The 19,640-nt window shown below is 51.7% G+C and overlaps 1 protein-coding gene across 1 annotated transcript in view; it reads right to left on the bottom strand.

Moving 5' to 3' along the window:
* The window catches only part of SDK1 (sidekick cell adhesion molecule 1), a 985,027-nt gene that overhangs the window by 65,641 nt on the left and 899,746 nt on the right, over positions 1-19,640 (bottom strand). The window lies entirely within an intron of this gene.

Genomic DNA, 19,640 nt, shown 5'->3' with positions numbered 1-19,640 from the left:
CATTAGAGGTGTGGCCACGCCTCCGCACCTCACCACACTGCCATTAGAGGCGTGGCTGCACCTCTGCACCTCACCACACAGTCATAGGGAATTGGGAGCACACGCCTGCATTCCAGAACATCTCCGTCCTGTCTGCCCCGTGCCAGCTTCACACCATCTTTGAATTCCACGCTGCGCACTTCCTCTGGACGGCCTATTCTCCGCTACTCCCTCCTCCCACTGGGGCTCTCCCGGCTGTCCATGAGCTGGGCCCTGGGGAGCTCCAGGGCAGCTGTGCCGGGGGCCTGGCTCCTGCAGAGGCCAGTCGAGCACTCCCCTCCGCCTGCAGCCGGGGCTGGGGCTGCGGCCCAGGAGTGCAGCCTTTTGACCAAGTCTTTTTACAGACCATTGATGGAGACGATAAAACAGTCGTGTCCGAGGGAGACGGTCCAGCACCCGGCTCTCTGGAGAGGCCTTCTTGGGAGAGACTGACCTCAGGACTCGCCCCTGCCCCATCACCCCCTCCCCACTTTCTGCTCTCTCCCCCAGTGCAGAATAAAACAGTAATTAACACCCACGCAGCCTGACACCAACTATTTATTTTGTTCTAACTGTGTGGTTTCCATATTATCACTGCCCACCCTGCCGTTAATGGAAATGTTAATAGCTCACACCAGGTTGTTGTGACAGACGCTCAGCCTCATTATCAGAAATTCTTATTTACCGCTCCATTAAACAACAGAATCACACAAAAAAACAATTCAATCAAAACTAACTGGAGGAATTTTAACAGCCACATTAATAATCCAAAACATAAATAAAGTTAATGTCTTCTGCATGTTTGCCATCGGCAACTCCGTTACAAAATTACTGTTGTACAATTAAAATGTGAAAGGCAAAATTGAGCGCGGCCATTACCTGATAGTCGGTGAGACATCGTCCCCCCACCTCCCCCTGACACCCCCAAGGTTTCTTTCTAAAGATGGCCAAACTCAGCACGCCCAGGACAGCTCTGGACTTGGATATCTGCCTGCAGGAACCGGTGGAATCTGTGAGCTCCAGGTGAACCCCCAGAAATCAGGGGCCTGCATGCCCCTTTCTCTGGGGTGAACACGAACTGGGCAAAGGCCCCTGGCTCTGTCTCAGGCAGCTGAGCCGCACTGCTGTGCCCACCAGCAATGCTGCACCAAGGTGCTTCTGGATCGTAAAATTACTGCAGGCAACAAAGCATTTTTTGTTGACACCAGCAGGGAAGAGAGAAACATATGTCAACACTGAGCAAAGCACGTTGGTTTGGAGACTTATTCTTTGGCTCCTGAAAGCCGCTGGGTCTCCACCCTGACAGGAGAACCTGACTTTCAGGAAGGCCCTGCTATTGACAAGCCCCTAGGCAACTCTCATTCTTGGCAAAGCGTGTGCAGTCTGGGAGCCACGGAGCATCTGATTGTCGTTCGCTTTTTATTTTCCCACCTTAGCGTTTGCAGTGTAAGGATGACATACATACCAGCTTGGAAGCTTTAAAAGAAAAAAATACAAGAAATTTTTAAAAAGCATTTTAGACCGGCAGTTGTCGGCATCTGCTGATAGGTAGATGGCCTGCAACCAGCATTTAAAGGGTAAGGTGCAAAGCTGGGGTTTTCTCTGGGGTCTCATGCTCAGGCCACGAGGCCATCGTGGAGCTGAGTGACTCGGGTCCTTGCGGTGATGGGTCCTGTACCCTTGCCAGGGGGCCTCTGCAGCCTTGGAGAGGGATCTTGCTGAGGCAATGAGAGATAAGCTTTCAGGACTTCTGGAGGCCCCTCACCTGACAGCCATCGTGGGATTCCTGACATTTCTGAAATGCTCTGGAATTCTGGCTGATTGCTTGGATGGCCTTGCCTGGTTGGGTGCTGGGGGCTGAGCCGGGCTATGGCATGGCTCTCCAGAGGTCTCCTCTCTGTGGGAAGGGGTGGGCTGGAGGCTACAGCCAAGCCCAAGCAGCAGCAAGGACAGCGTTCTGTCGCCTCACCCAGCCTCCCTGGGCTTGCTGTCCCTAAGTGGCCAGTGAGCTTCAGCTGGAACAAAAGCAGCCGCTGGGACACAGTGGCTGCCCTGACTTAGTCTTAATTTGCTGGTGGGTGGTGAGCACCAGCAGCTCATGGTTCTAACTCCACGTCCCACCAGACCCAAGGCGCGAACCTGAGCCCTGCATGGCAGGCCCGGGCTGCAGCCCCCTCACCTCAGGGTTTAGGAACCTCTGCCAAAGGTAAGGCAGCTGAACAGGCACTGGTGTGACACAAACCTCAGGAGAAAAAACAAACGGTTCTACATGGCACTTGGTGGAGCAATGGAGGCCTCAGAGAGTGAGGGAAAGTTTTCAGAGCTGTAGGAATTAACTCTGCAGGGAGAATGATGCTCATTCATTCAGCCTGCGCCAACTCATTCAAAACATTCACCGGCCACCAGGTGGAAGGTCATCCATCTGATCTGGGGACAGTGACATGGCCCCGTGACTGGTGGTCGCTCCAACTGAGGGAGGACTGCATATGTTCCCCTCTCGCCCCACATGACCAAATGATTCACTTTCTGGAGAGTCACTTGGCCTGCAACCTTCTCTTCCAGCAGCCCTGAGGCTGGCAGTCACACGGGGGCTTCTCCCCCAGCCAAAGTCTTGGGACGAAAACGGCAGGTAGCAGAAGAGACGATGCCGGCACTAGGAGGGCGGCAGTGGGAGGGACCAGCACCACTGGCAGGACCAGCCCTTGAGGCTTGGAGGTTGTTTGTTATCTCAGCCTAATGCTGCCAAAATCTTCCTGAATATTAATCAGGGTCTAGGCCTGGGGCTGAGGGATAGGTGGACACCAGATGTGAAAGACAAGTTTCACCAGAGAAGGACATGCATCACAATAATCACGGTGCCAGGCGGAGTGTGAGGACAGGGTCAGGGGCCCAGAGAGCATGCCCAACTGGGGATGTGGGTATTTCCTGGAAAGCAGAACATCTGGCTGATCCTTAAATAACAGGGAAGATTCGAGACATGACAGTGGGTCAGGGAGCAAGGGCACTGCTGACTGTAGAGATGGAAGGAGAAAGAGTAGGGGGTGGGAACATGGGGTGTGGTGTTCACTTAACACGGTGTTAGGTTCATATCAGACGGGTGGTCATCCTACTGCTAGAGCCACCCTGTGCCATGCCGGGTGTCTACTGTTGCCAGAACCACCTTGTGCCATGCTGGGCGTCTGCTGTTGCCAAAGCTACTCTGTGCCATGCTGGGTGTCTGCTGTCACTAGAGCCACCCTGTGCTATGCCAGGCGCCTCCTGTCACTGAAGCCGCCCTGTGCCACCCCGGGCACCTGCTGTGGCTAGAGCGGTATTGGACCAGGATAGACCATGCTAGATTTCTACTTTTAGTTTCTGTGGCCCATTGATTGACTGTTTGGGTAAAGCCAGGTTTTAACGGATAATTTGAGAATCAATGTTAATGTTTTAATATAATGAAATAATTGTTTCTTTATATGATTTTAAAAAAATTGTATATTCCTCAGTTTGCTTTAATGACATCAACATCTTCCTGGTGAGATTCTCTTTCTGATTTCCTGTGGAACTACGGGAAATAGAATTCTCTGATCTCATTTACCTTCTCAGCAAATCTTGCCGGCAATCGGCTCCCCTGAGCAGGGGGACCTGGAGACAGGCTCTGGGTCTGGGTGATTCTGCAGCTCGGGAGCCCTTCTCGATGAAGCAGGAGATTTAAAGGGATTACCCTGCTTCTACTCAGGTGGGGACAAGTGAGAGTTGGAGACAGAGAGCAATGACTCAAGGCAGAAGTGCAAGGAAGCCAGGGGGAAACCCAGGAAACGCAGAACCCTGTGTCTGGGCAAGCGCAGAGCCCCAGGAACAAAGGACATGGTGCCCGGTGCACCCCAGCCAGCTGAGTAGCTATCTGCTGTGCCCACCAGGAGCTTCAGGTCCCTACATGAGCTGAGGGACATAAGGGCTTTATTGCAACTATTCAACTCTGCCTTCCTATGGCAAAAGCAGCCTCCAACAATCTGTAATGCATGGGCATGGCAATGTTCCAATAAAACTTTGTTTACAAGAACAAGCAATGGGCTGGATTTGGCCCGAGCTGTTTGCAGCTCACTGCAGCTGTCTGCAGATGCACCTCCTGGTACTCACGCCCTTGGGAATCTCCTTCCCTTGAATGTGGGCTGAATACGTGGCTTGCTTCTAAGGAGTAGAATGTGGCACTGCTGTGGCTCAGAAATAAGAGCCTGTGCCTTCTCTCCTGCTCATCCACTCCTGCACTCTGGCCAGTCCATGCTAATGAAGCCAGTTGCCATGTTGTGAGAGGCCCCATGGAGAGGCCTTTCATGGCAAGGCACTCAAGTCCTACAGTCTACAAAGAATGGAATCCCACTAGCAACTGCATGTGTGAGCCTGGAAATGTCCCCAGTTGAACTTTCAGACAAGACCACAGGCCTGGTTGACACTGTGCCAGAAGACCCTGAGGCAGAGGACCTACCAAAGTTGTGCCCAGATTTCTGGCCCACAGAAACCAAGGTAGGAGATGTGTGTTATTTTAGGTTGCTATGCTAGGATCATTTGTTATGTGGTAACAGATGACTGACACATCCCAGCTGTAGCTCCAGCTCCTCTAGGAAGGTGCCAGCCTCAGCCCAGCCTCTGCACATCCTGAGGGCTCCAAGACTGGCTGGAGTTTGGTGCAGCCCTTGCCATGAATGTTGGATTTCATGGTGTGGGTGTGCAGGCGATAACCCATTGTCAGGGTCTGCATGTCTTTACACACAGCCAGACCCGGCTCAGGGTGGGGCACTACAGGTACGCAGACGAAATCTAAGAGATGCTTCCGGCCTTATTTTGTGGGGCGGGGGGATGGAGTCTCGCTCTGTCACAGAGGCTGGAGTGCAATGGCACAGTCTCAGCTCACTGCAACCTCCGCCTCCCGGGTGCAAGCTATTCTCCTGCCTCAGCCTCCTAAGTAGCTGGAATTACAGGTGCACGCCACCACAACTGGCTAATTTTTCTATTTTTAGTGGAGATGGGGTTTATATTGGCAGGTGAGTCAATGAGGATGACAGAATTCTAGAACTGTGCATGGGTTAATTTGAGTGGTTCTGAGTACAGATGCCTCAAGAACACAGACGAGGAGGAGTTGCTGTGTGCTCTAAGTTCCAACTAAGCACAGGGATATGTGGAGAGAAAGGCAGGGCACTCCAGGTGAGGGGCTGAGAGCAGCACAGGTGTGGCAGCTGGGGCAGGGGACACTCTCCTTCCATAGCCCCGGGGGATGGCCTTAGTCTGCTCTGCTCTGACATGGCAGCTGCAATCCTAACAAACCAAGTGACTTTAAAGATTGTGTTTTAAAAAGCAGTTGTTTCCATAGGAAAAGGAGGTTGAGGCCAGAGAGTTTCAGACTCGTGATAACAAACATATTTGTCCTAGAGATATTTCCATTTTAAAGGTTAGCTCTGAACCCTCAATACTACTAGACAACTCTGGCATTGGATTTCGTCCAGTAATGATCTTTGCTTCCCATCATCAGGGAATAGTGTGTCCACCTTCTTATCAGCTCAATAGCCATCATCTCCCACTGTTATAATAAACAAAGTTAAGAGCCACTCCAGCCAACCGGCTCTGCGGCTTGCAGACTGTGTTTGCTTCCTGGCCCGTAGAGTGAGTCCCCCTCACAGGAAGATCTGGGTCCTCACAGATCATGACGGCATCACAACCACAGCCCCTAACTCATTGGTTTCATTGTATGCAGTTTCTACTCGCAAAATTCAACCTGTTGGAGAAAGATTTTATTCTCCTTTTAGAAAACTGAAGCCGGGTATGCTGGCTCACACCTGTAATCCCAGCACTTTGGGAGGCTGAGGAGGGGGGATCACCTGAAGTCAGGAGTTCGAGACCAGCCCGGCCAACATGGTGGAACCCCGTCACTAGTTAAAACACAAAAATTAGCCAGGCGTGGCAGTGCATGCCTGTAATTTCAGCTACTCTGGAGGCTGAGGCAGGAGAGTGGTGGGAACCAGGGAGGCAGAGATTGCCGTGAGCCAAGATCGTGCCACTGCACTCCAGCCTGGGCGACAGAGCGAGACTCTGTCAAAAAAACAAAAAAAAAAAAAAACAAAAAAACAAAAAACAACAACAAAAACAAAAAACTGAGGCTTCAAGGGGTTAAGTCACAGGCCTCAGAATGAGCTGGATCTAAACTTGGATCCGCCTAACTCTAAGGTCCAGGCTGCTTCTCTAAGGTGGGAGTTGCACAACTTTAGGTAAAGGCCCAGATAGTAAGGATGTTAAGCTTTGAGGGATGAAAGGGCTTTGTTGCAAGGATTCAACTCCACCTTCTATGGCAAAAGCAGCCTCCAACAACATGCATGGGTGTGGCGGTGTTCCAATAAAACTTTATTTACAAGAACACGTAATGGGCTAGACTTGGCCCCTGAGTTGTTTGCAGATCCTGCTCTGAGGCAGAGGCAGGAAGTACGGGAGGGCTGGGACAAGAGCAGAGGCCATGATCCGGAGATAGTGACTGTGAGCTGGTATGTCAAGTGCAAACAGCCTTGGGACAGAATTCAAGGCACCTGGCTCAGGTGTCCCAGCCAACACCCTTGCAACCTTGTCCCCATCCTTTAACCCCAGGGCTGTCAGGAGTGCAATGGGAACTGGCAGCAGGCTCTGGCCACTCTGGGAACCCTGTGAGGGGCAAGTGAGGGGTGTGTGTGATGGGTTTGGGCCACTAGCAGAAGGTGGCGCTTCTGTGACATCCTGCAGGTAACGGTAACAGGAGCTACAGGACGTTTCCACAGAGGCAGGAGATATGACCATCATGAGAGGCCCTGCAGGGCAAGTGAGGCGGGAAGGAGGGCACAGGCTGGCTTCATGCCCTCAGGGCCCACGTCCTGAAGCCTTCTGTCTCAGTGCTGATTTGATTCCACAGGGCCTCGCTGCCTTAGATGCAGTGGTCAGGCCTGTGCGTCCTGGTCCCACCGATCAGCTGAGCGTTCCTGGAGGACCCTCTGAAACCATTCGTACTTTGCTTTTTCTCACCTGAGAAATGAGAGTAACCTTTAAGCCCTGCCTCTGCCTGCGTGTGGCAAGCGCCTGTCGTCTATGACAAAGCAGAGACCACTGCAGGCAGCCGGTGGGGGTCTCCCTGAGATTCTTACAGTCCTCCCACATCCGAAGGCCAGGAGCGCCTGTGCCAGAAACCAGGTGATCTCTGGTCCTCGAGGGGAAGGTCAAAGAAACACTGCTTACAAGACCCAGGAGCAAATGGGGGTGGGAGAAACAGGCCAGGACAGCAAAGAGCTGCAGGACAAGCAGACCAACTCAGGAAAGCGAGCCCGACGCCAGCACCAGGCACTCCACTCCCCTGTACACCATTGCAGAAGCTGCGGATGGGGTTTTACGGCCTCACACGAGCCCGGCCCGGCTGGCTATTAGGCCTTGACCGCGAAGCATCCATTCTTTTTCTCCTTGCGGGAGAATGTTTTCAAATAATTTTTCTTTTTTTTTTTTCCTGAGATGGGGTCTCGCTCTGTCTCCCAGACTGGAGTGCAGTGGCATGATCACAGCTCACTGCAGCCTCCACCTTCTGGGCTCAGGTGATCCTCCCACCTCAGCCTCCAAAGTAGCTGGAACTAAAGTCATGCATCAGTATACCCATCTAATTGTTTCTTTCTTTCTTTTTTTTTTTCTTTCCAGAGATGAGGTCTTGCTACATTGCTCAGGCTGGTCTCAAATCCTGAGCTCAAGCTATCCTCCCACCTCAGCCTCCCAAAGTGCTGGGATTACAGGCGTGAGCCACCATGGCTGGTCCCGAGAACTCTTAACGAGGGCAAGTACCACCAGTCTCTGTCCTGGCCAGCCTGGGTCTCCTTGCTGCTCTAACCCCAGGCAGGAGAGGAGGCCCAGGTTTCATATTTACCCGTGTGATCCACACAGCGGATCATTGGAGGCCACTCCCATTATTTCTGTTTAATAAGATGAAAAGTTAAATAGCATGCTCCAACAAGAAGCAAGGCTGGAGTTCAAGTCTAGATGGTCTCATTCCAGAGCCTGACTTTCCTAGCTATGGCCTTAGCATCTCTGGCCTTGTCCTAGAGTCAGGGGAAGGAGACAGGCAGCCCTTGTTAGCCAAGAGGCAACATCCATCTGATAAATTTTCTTTGAACACTTCTCCACTAGGTACCGTGAGAAGCACTGGCTCATGAGGGAGGATCTGTGTGCCTGCGATGGTATCAGCCACTTGTCCTCATGTGGTGCATAGTCTAGAGCGGGCCACGGGCAGGTCATCGGGCAATTCCAGCTCAGGGTGGGCTCTGTGCTGGAGATGAGCCCAGAGCACTGTGGGGGTGCGCAGCAGGGCTCCCCCAGGCAGTGCCTGGGCCGAGGAGGGCCCTCCTGACCAGGAGCATCCAGGCAGAGACTTGAAGAGTGGACAGGAGAGTTACAGCATAGAGAACAAGGGGCAGGGAGGGGCCAGCAGCTGAGGTGGAGGGGGCCGCGTGTTCAAAGGCCCGGGAGAGACGGCACAGCACGTCCGGGGGACTGAATGGCTTTAGAGATCAGAGGTTTCTCTGGGAAGGTTTGAAAGCAGACAGTGAGACAGTCAAAGCTGTACATGAGAGAGATGACTTTGGCTGTAGCTAGGCAGTGCACAGGGTGTGGGGACCCAGCCTGGAGGAGCTTTTGCAAGGACACAGGCTGGAGAGGGCGGTCTGAGCGAGGGTGGGGCTGCAACAGGGAGAAGAGTGGCAGAGGCGGGCCTGGAATCCACCAGTCGCAGTGACCAGGGAACCAAGCAAGCCGAGGCCTTGAGGGGTTAAGTCACATCCCCCATAATGGGCTAGATTCGAACCTGAATCTGCCTTGCTTGAAGGTCCACGCTGCTTATCTAGGCTGGGAATTAACGATACTTTCAGTAAAGATCCAGATAGTAAGTAAGGGTGGTAAGCTTTGAGGAACTAAAGGGCTTTACTGTAGCTATTCAACTCTGCTTTCCTAGGGCAAAAGCAGCCTCTGACAATATGTAATGTCTGGGTGTGGTGGAGAGACTTGGGCTGAGGCTGGAGTTTCTGTCATGGATTTTGGGGTGGGTGGAGGCACCCTTCCCAGGGCACATGTGAGCAGGCTTCTTGCCACCGTGGCTGCTGCTGCCGAGAGGCTGGGGAGGAGCAGTGATGCCTTCGTCCCCAGGCAGAGCTCCTGCGGCACGGCTTCCAGGGCCCTCTGTGGATCCGGCCCTCTCTGCAGCCCTGCAGGCAAGGAGACTGAGCCCCAGGGAGGTGGAGTCATTTGCCCAGGTTATGGGGACAAAGCCAGGAGCCAGACCTAGGCATTCTGGCTTCTAAGTGCCTGCTTCTGGGCTACTACACAGAAACTCAATTTTGGACAAGTTGGGTCAAAGAACTTGTGGGTCCTCCCAGCAGAGATGCCAGGCAGACAGTGGAACTCGCAGGTCTGGGTTCCCTAAGAGTCTTCCAGACAGGAGGGGGGCTCGTGCGGGAGCTGTGGCTCCAGAGGCAGCTGAGGATGCAGAGTGATGTGGGGGAGGGACCCGGGGAAAGCTGAGCCCCGAGGAACCCCAGAGAGAAGCGGAGCTGGAGCAGCCAGGGCAGAGTGCTCTGGAAACCAGGCGAGGAGTTGGTCTCAAATCGAAGGCCAGGGCGAGACCGGGGACGCAAGCCCCCACTGGACTCTGCCACAAGCAGTGCCTCGCGTGACTATAAGAAATCACGGTGCACCATTTGAGAGTTGCTAGAAGAGTAGGTTTTAAATGTTTTCGCCACAAAAGTATGATCGTATGTGATGGGATGCAGACGCTAATTAGCCTGATGTAATCATTCCACATGGTAAACATTACTTTGTGCTCCATAAATGTATATGATTATTATACGTCAATTAAAAATACAATTTTTTTTTTTTTTTTTTAAGCAGCTCATAGATCTGCATCATGGTTTCAATGGCATGGGTTGGGGCTGACCAAGTTCTGAAGGACAGAACTGTGGGCTGTCAGAGCAGAAAATTCCAGGGGAATTCAAATACTCACTAGATAACCGATAACACTGAGGGAGTATTATTAATTTTCCTAGGTGTAAGAATGACTTTGTAGTTATACCTTGTGATGGTTAATACTGATTGGCTTGAGGGATTCAAAGTATTAATCCTGTCTGTGAGGGTGTTGCCAAAGAGATTAACATTTGAGTCAGAGGGCTGGGAAAAGCAGACCCACCCTTAATCTGGTGTGCACCTGCTCATCAGCTGCCAGTTAATATAAAGCAGGCAGAAAAAATGTGAAATGAGTGAGACTGACCTAGCCTCCCAGCCTACATCTTTCTCCCGTACTGGAAGCTTCCTGCCTTTGAATATCAGACTCCAAGTGGTTCAGTTTTGAGACTCGGACCGGCCGTCCTTGCTCCTCAAGCTTGCAGACAGCCTACTGTGGGACCTTGTGATCATGTAAGTTAATATTTAATAAACTCCCCTATATATATGGGAATATATATATATATATCTCCTATTAGTTTTGTTCCTCTAGGGAACCCTGACTAATACAGATTTTGGTACCAGCAGTGGTTCTAGAGAAACAGAATATTCAGGGTGCGGTTCTTTTGTTGGTTTTGGGGTTTCTGGAGTCGGCTGTTTTAATATGATTAGACCCAGAAATGCTAAGGACTCTACTTCTAGTAGTATGGAGAACGGTGATAGTCCTTGGCATGAATTGTTTAGAGAGTTACGCAAAATAAATGCATTTGGCACTCATGATTTACCGCTTGTGAGAGGCAAGGGGTTTAGTGACTCTATGTAACACCTTTGACCATATGTGGAGAACCAAGGAATATAATGAAGCTGGTTGGTTGCTCCCGACTGCAGTGGACAAAGCGATGAAAGAAAATGATGAACTCAGGGAGTGTGTCCCCAACTTCAGAAGCAGACACTGAGTCTCAAATCTGCTAAGACTGCCTTGAGTGAGAGGCTTAACTCCTGTAGAGAAAGAGCTGAAACTGTGGAAAAACAGACACAAGCTCTTAACATGTGAGTGGCTGACCTGCAAGTTAAGGTACATGCACAGCCTTGCCAGGCGTCTCCTGTTAAAGTGAGGGCGCTGACTGAAAAACAATGAGACTCTGGAACTTGGAATGGGGATGTGTGGACGACCCTGATGAAGGTGAAGACACTGAGCTTGTAAACTCTAATGAGACTTTTTTGCCAGAAGAAACAGCTTCCCCATCCCCAGTAGTGGCAACACCCCAGCCTATTGCTGGACCTTGTGATCATGTAAGTTAATATTTAATAAACTCCCCTTTATATACATATATTTATATAAAAATATTTCATATATTTATATATTGTATATAAATTTGCATTTTGGATATGTACATATTATATATTTTATATATTTATATATTATATATTTTATATATAATATACATTGTATATTTTTATGTATTATATATTTATATACAGCCTATTGGTTCTGTCCCTCTAGAGAACCCTAATACACATGTTAAAAAGTTCTTGGCCGGGCGCGGTGGCTCAAGCCTGTAATCCCAGCACTTTGGGAGGCCGAGACGGGTGGATCACGAGGTCAGGAGATCGAGACCATCGTGGCTAACACGGTGAAACCCCGTCTCTACTAAAAAATACAAAAAACTAGCCGGGTGAGGTGGCGGGCGCCTGTAGTCCCAGCTACTCGGGAGGCTGAGGCAGGAGAATGGCGTAAACCCGGGAGGCGGAGCTTGCAGTGAGCTGAGATCTGGCCGCTGCACTCCAGCCCGGGCGACAGAGCGAAACTCTGTCTCAGAAAAAAAAAAAAAAGAGTTCTTGTAGGGATATATACTAAAAGTATTTGTGAATAAAATGATATGATGTTGTAAACCTCTATATATGATGTCTGAGAGCTGCTTCAGGATCACATGGGAGGGGAGTAGGTGGATGTTTGGATGAAACCAGACTGGCTGTGGTGCCTTGTGGTTGAGCTGCGTGGCGAGTGCAGGAGAGTTCTTGACATGGGTGGGCCTTGGAGATATTGTGGGTTTGGTTCCAGATCATTGAAAAAGGGAGTCACGTACATGTTTTGGCTTCCCAGTGTATATAAAAGCTATGCTTATACTATACCATAGTCTGTTCAATGTGCAAAGCATTATGTCTGAAAAAACACGGTATGTACCTCAATTAAAAAATAGTTTACTGGCTGGGCGCAGTGGCTCATGCCTGTAATCTCAGCACTTTGGGAGGCCGAGGCAGGCAGATCATGAGGTCAGGAGATCGAGACCATCCTGGCTAACCTGGTGAAACCCCGTCTCTACGAAAAATACAAAAAATTAGCCGGGCATGGTGGTGGGTGCCTGTAGTCCCAGCTACTCGGGAGGTTGAGGCAGAAGAATGGTGTGAACCTGGGAGGCGGAGCTTGCAGTGAGCCGAGATCGCACTACTGAACTCCAGCCTGGGTGACAGAGCGAGACTGCATCTCACAACAACAAAAACAAACACACACACAAAAAAACTTTACCGCAAAAAAAGATGCTGTCACAGAGACGCAAAGTGAGTACATGCCTTTGGGAAAATGGCGCTGACGGCAGGTCTGCCCCAAACCTTCCGTCTGTAAGTGACACAGAATCTATGAAGCACACTAAGGCGCCTGCACTCATCTGTCTCCTGTGTACGCTTCAGATTTCCCTAACTAGAAGTTAAACAACAGAAAAACAGGCAAAGGGGGAGAGTTCTCTCGGGAGAGTGTGGCTGGGGAGGAGGAGCAGGGCGAGGGTTTGAGAGACGCCTGGGGGTGGGGTGAGAAACTGCCATTAAAGCCCTTTCAAATCTGCTGTTCTGGGTGCACTCCCAACAGTGGGGTGGGTGTGAACCCCACTTTTGCATGGGACGCGGGGCCCTGGGAGGGGTGGTCTGCCCAGCCACACCTGTGGAGACGACGCTTCCCTTCTCTGTGCAGATGGCCCAGCTTTTCCTATGATGCAGAGCCCACCTGCAGCCCCCCATCCACCCTTAGCTCTGCCACTCACAGGAGACCCCAACCGTTGCGGGCTCAACCCCAGAGAAGGTCATGAAGGCCCAGGCTGGTGATCCTCTCTCTCCCTGGCAGAGCAGCTTAAGTGCGGGCTCACGCCTGGGGGGAGCAGCTGAAGGGCAGGTTGGTACCTCAGGGCTTTCTAGCTCCCGTCGGTGCCAGCAAGTTGCTGAGCAAGTGGGTGCTGGAGAAAGAGGCCTCCACTGGTTGCCAATGTGGCGACCCGGAGGGGTCCCGGGGAAGCTGGCTATGGAGTGAAACCCAGGATGGTGAGAGGTGTGGGAGACCTTCCAAATGCAGCAGTGGGCACCGCGCGATGCTCCACAACCTTCATCTACAGTGATGGAAATCGGGGGAGTAATAATACCATCCTGCCACCAAGGTCTCCTGGCCACTGGCATCTGCCGGGCTGTGCGTGTGAAGCCTGAGCACAAAAGGCAACACCGGCCTGGGGGCCAGGAGGACGCCCACTGTGACCACGGCGGGGGTGGGCCTGGCAGGACCTCAGGGTCCCTGGGGTCAGTCTCAGGAGTGGATTTAATTCCTGAAGGGTGGAAACAGAAAGTGAGGGGATGGAATTTGCATTTCACAAGGGTCACCCCAGCAGAAGTGTAGAGGATGGGGGGACACACCAGAGGCTTCCTCAAGAGCCCCCGCCCAGAGAGGCCTGGTTAGGCTCACACCCATGAGCACGACGCCTCCCTGCCCTCCGGCCCAACATTGATGAGGCTGGGGTCAGGGCCATGTCCTCCTTCTGGGGGCCGTGTCTGCCTCGGGGCACCACAGTTCCCTCCTGGGAACCCCTGAGCTCCCTGAGCAGCTGCTCCTCTCACCCGCCCTTCACGGTCCTTCTCACCCACTCTTCTTGGCATTGCATCCCCATGGTGCCTTTGGGGTGCTGGCTCCTGGGATTGTTCTGTTGTTTAACTTGTAGTTAGGGAAATCTCAACGAGGCCCCCCACAGGCCTCAGCGAGAGGGTGTCCTGGGATAACGTATGCTGCAGAGAGCCTGAAGGAAGCGGTGAGTCCTGAGATCCTCCCTGGTATGGCGAAGGGGTAGGCCAACCTCCCAGTCACTCAGCAACGCCTGTGCATGGCCTGCTGTGGGCCAGGTGCAGTGCCCTGGAGAATCCCCTCATGGCAGAGGCACCTGCACCCCAGAACCTCTCCTCTCTGCACTCCTTGGCGAGGGCTTCTTAGTGAGTTTGTGCATGAAGGGAACGTCTGAAACAACACGAGCTGCAGCCCAGAGGGTGGGACGGCGCCCAGGGAGCCGTCTGCAGACCCCGGATAAAGCTGGCTCATCACTCTGATCTGTGAAACGGAGCGACGGCTCCCACCAGGGGACGGTGACCATCTGTGCCCAGCACACAGTAGGCTCTCGGCAGATGTTCATCCATCATCCAGGGTCGCGTAGATGGCCCTGCACGCAGCCCGGCCCACCGGCATCAGCTGGAGAGACTGTGGCCGCAGGACGGGCAGGGCTGGCCTGTGGTTTACACAATGCCATTATCGCGTGATATGTTGACAATTACCCAGGGAGCCCTCGGAACGTCGAGGATGAGATCTTGTAGCCTGTGAAGTGGGGGTTGTGACGTTCATTACCCTGTAAACAAGCGCCATTCACTCTTCCCTACAAACACACGTTTTCAAACTAGCATCACTGAATCCTTTTAATTTCACCTAATAGGCACTAGGACTGGCTTCATTTGTCACTAGGGGGAGCTGAAACAGCTAGAAGCTGTGCTATTTTTTTTCTCTCATTCCGACCAACAGTAATTAAAAACTTGGAGCACGTAGAAGAAAGGTAGGACCCATATTGTATGACAATTTTTTCATTCTTAGGAAAAAAAAAGCAAACAAATATTTTCAGGACACTTTTCGGTCTTCCACAGCCACATGAACACCATAAGCAAAAGAAACACCATCTAAAGCCACCAAGTGATTTTATTTTCTTTATTTTTTGAGACAGAGTCTCACTCAATTGCCCTGGCTGGAGTGCAGTGGCACAATCTCGGCTCACTGCAACCTCCACCTCCCGGCTTCAAGTGATTTCCAGCTAACGTCTGTATTTTTAGTAGAGATGGGGTTTTGCCAGGCTGGTCTCAAACTCCTGACCTCAAGTGATCCACCCACTTTGGCCTCTCAAAGTGCTAGGATTACAGGCACGGGCCACCATGCCCGCCCTGCCAAGTGATTTTAAATGCTGAGCGTGGGTGTCAGTCTGTCTTCTTTTTTTGGTGAAATTTGCAGGGCTAAAGGCCACAGTGCTGGACGCTGGGCTCAGACCTGCGCTCAGCAGCCACTCCCCACTGGGTGTAGAAAAAAAGCAAGTCCTGGCTCCCTTTTTGGGGAAAACCTATGTTGCTCCTTTTGCTGGGCTAATATTTAACATGCCTGAGTAATCATGTGAGCCTCAGCCTCAAGCTGCGATCGGCGGTGGGCAGAGCAGGGACAAGCCATTACAATACCCAGGCTCACAGCAACTGCTGCAATAAAACTGCCAGGAATGACATGACAAGCAACAGCAGGACCTGCACCAGGAGCACTGCCAGGCCAGCAGCACAGTGCCGGGGGGACGGCCAGCTCCCGGGAGCAAGCACGGATAGACGAAAAGGAGGAGGACGGCGGGCATTTCCAAATCCCCTTCCTGTTTAATACCTTTCCATCAAAATCCCAGGAGCATTTGCTTTGTTTTGAGAACTTGCCAAAATGATTGTAAAATTCATAGAATAGCTGAGAAATTTTAGGAAACAAAGAGGAATAAGACAAGCTCTCCTAAACATGAAAAAAAAGGTGTAATAAACTGATATAAACGAAAGCTTTAGAGGTACCAGGGCAACAGTAAAGATGTCTGTGGAATGAAGGAACGTCCTCAGACAGACTTGACTGTGTGTGAGAATTTAAAACATGATTAAGATGCATCACAAAGAAATTAAAAATCAATAGATGGTTTCCGGGGGAAAAACGTCTCTGGAAACAAGTGATCTATTTAGAAGCTCACTTCACGCCAGGCTCCAGAATTAATTCCAGGAGGACGAAAGAGTTTAATGGAAAAAATAAAACCCTGAAAATTATTTTAAAAAATCTGGGTGACTATTTCCTTGGTCTCAAAATGGGAAGGAAAGATGCCTCAGATCTGGAGGTTTGAGCACACACATTTAAACACAATAAAATTAAAGACAACAGAAAGGGAAAAGCATTTGCCATACACACGATCAAACCTGATATCCCTAATATACAAGAAGCTCCAAGAAGCCAACACGAAACACTGGGACCCATTAAAATAAAATAAAATGGAGATCAGGCTTGAGAATCCCCTGAGCAAAGTCCGTTAAGCCATGGCGACAACCTCGACCCTTGCTGGTTCTGCAAACCTAAACGAAACTGAACCTGGGCTATTTCTTGTAAATGCCCATATTAAAGAAAAATAAAACTTAAGCCTAACCAATCAGAAGCTGCCAACAACTTACTGAGGGCACCTCAGGACGTTGGCTGTAGCAACTAGTTTGGGGATAGAGATGCAACTAAAGGCAGAGATACAACTCGTGATATGGTTGGGTTGTGTCCCTACCCAAATCGCACCTTGAATTATAGCTCCCATAATTCCCACGTGTTGTGGAAGAGGTCCAGTGAGAGCGAACTGAATCACGGGCATGGTTCCCCCATGCTGTTCTCGTGGTAGTGAGTAAGTCTCGCGAGAGCTGATGATTTTATAGGGGGTTGGCTCTCATTCTGTCTTGCTTGCCACCATATAAGATGTGACTTTCGCCTTCCACCATGATAGTGAGGCCTCCCCAGCCACGTGGAACTGTGAGTCCATTCAACCTCTTTTACTTTACAAATTACCCAGTCTTGGGTATGTCTTTATCAGCAGCATGAAAACCAATACAACTAGGGATTTTCTAACAGTTGAGACCAAAGAAGGCAACAACATGGTCTTAAATCAAGTATTTTCTTTGTCCAGCTCCCATGTTCACACCATAAAAATCTTACCCTTGTGTTCCCTCTGCAGAACCCCAAAGCACCTTTGGATTGGTGCTGCCTGATTCATAAATTGCTGTCTGCTCAAAGAAACTCTTTGAACATTTTGGGTCTGTTTACCTTGTAACAGACCCCCCATGGGAAAAATGACCATGACCTCCACAGGCATTTAATCACAGACCAGTCATTTAAAAGCCCATCTAGGAAAATAATAATGAGATGCCTTTTTGCCTAACAAACTAGGAAAGATTTAAAAGCAGGAGGGAAGAGGAATGCACCCTGAGACCTGTATCTGGCCACTGCTGCAGGGTGTCAATTACTTGAAGTATTTCAAAGGTGAAAAATGTTCATGTCATTGGACCAGAAATTCTGCTTCTAGCATTTTATCCCAAGGCAGGCATCCGACACATTGGAAAAGATTTGTAACGGGGTTCAGAGTAGCTTCATTTCTAATAGCAAGGTGCTGGACCCATAGTCTTGGGCAAATGTATTGGATGATGGAAAATCATGGTAATAATGGGTTATCTATGGAGGTTTACCTCCCACCTGGGACCCAGCCCTGCCCACTCCATCTGGTGCCCCCTGCCTCATCCCTAGCCTTGGCTCCCATGCCTCAGGCAGCAGCGAGCCCACCTGTCCTCTCTCACACCCCCTCACACAGACATAATGCACCCGACATGCACACAACCCAGGCCGCAAACACAGTCAAGATGGGTCCCAAGCCCCGCTCTGGATCACAGTGAGGCTCTTGGGCCCCTCCTACGTAGACATGCTGGAGCCCCCACTACTTGCAGCCCCCAGAAGGAGGCTACAGAAGCTAGGGGTGGCCATCCCAGGTCTGGCTACTACTAGACCCCAAAGCACAGGGCAAGATCTGGAGAAAGCCTGTGGAAGAGGATCCTGGGAGGGGCACCTTCCTCCCCAGAGAAGGGCCATGCCTGTGCCCGCACTGTCTACAGGGCCCCAGGAAATTCTGAGGCACCTCCTAGACTCACTGGGCAGACAGCAGGCATGCTCACAGCATTTGAGGGCTTGGTGAGGTGGGCTGGGGGCTTCTGTTCTTTCCCTGGGAAGCTGGAGCAGCCGGGGGCTTTACTCATTGATTTACCCTTCCTCCTGATTCACCCCAACCCAGCTTCCCAGCTGTAGGCCCCGGAAGCCCCCAGGACCGCCGAGTGACCCGAACTGTCGGTGGCAGGGCTCAGCAGGCGGGGAAGGTGAGCTGGCTCCAGGGACGAGCTAAGGGTCGAGGGAACCACGAGGCCACAGGCTCCAAGGAGACAGCCTGTGTGGAGACATGGCACCTCTTTTTATTTGGAGGCTCTGTCCTTGGGCGGCTGCCATGAACTCTGGCGAAAGAGCGACCCTGGGGATAACAAAGGCGCACGAGGGGTCCCAGCGGCCGGTGTGGGTGTCGGAGGGTCCTGCTCTAGGAGAGGGGGCCTTGCTCTTGCAGTTCCTGGGAGCTAGGCTGGGGGCCATGCTTGTCCACGCCAGGACCCCCCATGGCAGGGTGGGTAGAATCTGCCTGCCTTTACTGTCCCCACGACACAACTGGGGCTGGATCAGTTTTCGGTCAGCGTGGATTCAGAAACGAACAGGAAACCATGGGCTTTGTTTGGCGTGTGAGGCCAGCTGTGCTGTTTTTTGTTTTGTTTCAACGCTTTAATTGTTTTAGAGCTCCTGGGAAAGGACAGTGGTTGCAGGGCAAACAGGAGAGCTGGGCCGGGCACCTCTGGACAGGAAGCCTTGCCTTAGGCCCTCCCTGAGCTCCCTGGGCCTCGGGGCTGCTCCATCCCCTCTTCAAGCTCAGGGGTCACTCAGTCACTTGTGCTTCTGGGCCGGTGGCCTGGGCTATGCCTGCTGCTCCTCTCCTTCCTCCCTTCCTGTCTAAATGTGTTTCTCTCCCTCCCTCCCTTCCTCTAACATCTTCAGAATGTTTTCTGTGTTCTGGCCTTATGCTAAGGTTCTGGGGATAAGAGGGATCCCTGCCCTCGTGAAACTCAGAGAGAAAAAGACCGGTCCTCAGGTGGATATGCAAAGAGCTGCGTATGCGGCAGGTTCTGGAGCAGAGGAAGAAACAGCTAGTTCCGCCCGTGAGAGAGAAGACAGCCTCCCCTCCAGGGGCTAGTGTGGACGCAGGGCTGCGCGGGAGGGAGGACTGTGTGTCCTCCCAGGGACGGGAGTGGGGAGCGGTCATTCCCGGCGGACACAGCTTGGTATGGGTGAGGGGGCACATGCTCAAGGAAGTGGGAGCCTGGGGGCTCTGGAAATACAGGCAGGGGCTGAGACGCCTGCTTGGGGTCTGGGCAGGAGTGCAGGCTTATCCCAAGACCAGGGTCCGCCCATGAATAGTGAGTATCTAGAAGGCTGCAGCGTGGTTCCTTTATACCCCACAGTGCCCGGAATGCTGCGGAACGTGGAGCTGGGCCGGGAACTCTGGCTGGGTCATCTGAACAGCTCTCCTGCTGAGGAAGCCACAGACACTGCCCATACCTCCACCAGGAAAAGTTCTGGCCACCTAGTCAAACTCTGCCCATCAGCACTGCAGGACAGCTGTCATGGTGAATACCCGGGTCCCCTTCTTCTGACTGTGGCACTGGATCTCCTCTAGGGACCCTCTTGCCTCACAGCTGGCCCA

Source organism: Piliocolobus tephrosceles, chromosome 8, assembly GCF_002776525.5.
Source record: "Piliocolobus tephrosceles isolate RC106 chromosome 8, ASM277652v3, whole genome shotgun sequence".
Lineage (NCBI taxonomy): Eukaryota > Metazoa > Chordata > Mammalia > Primates > Cercopithecidae > Piliocolobus > Piliocolobus tephrosceles.
Note: the sequence above shows the minus strand (reverse complement) of the source record. Positions and strands in the feature narration are given on the sequence as shown.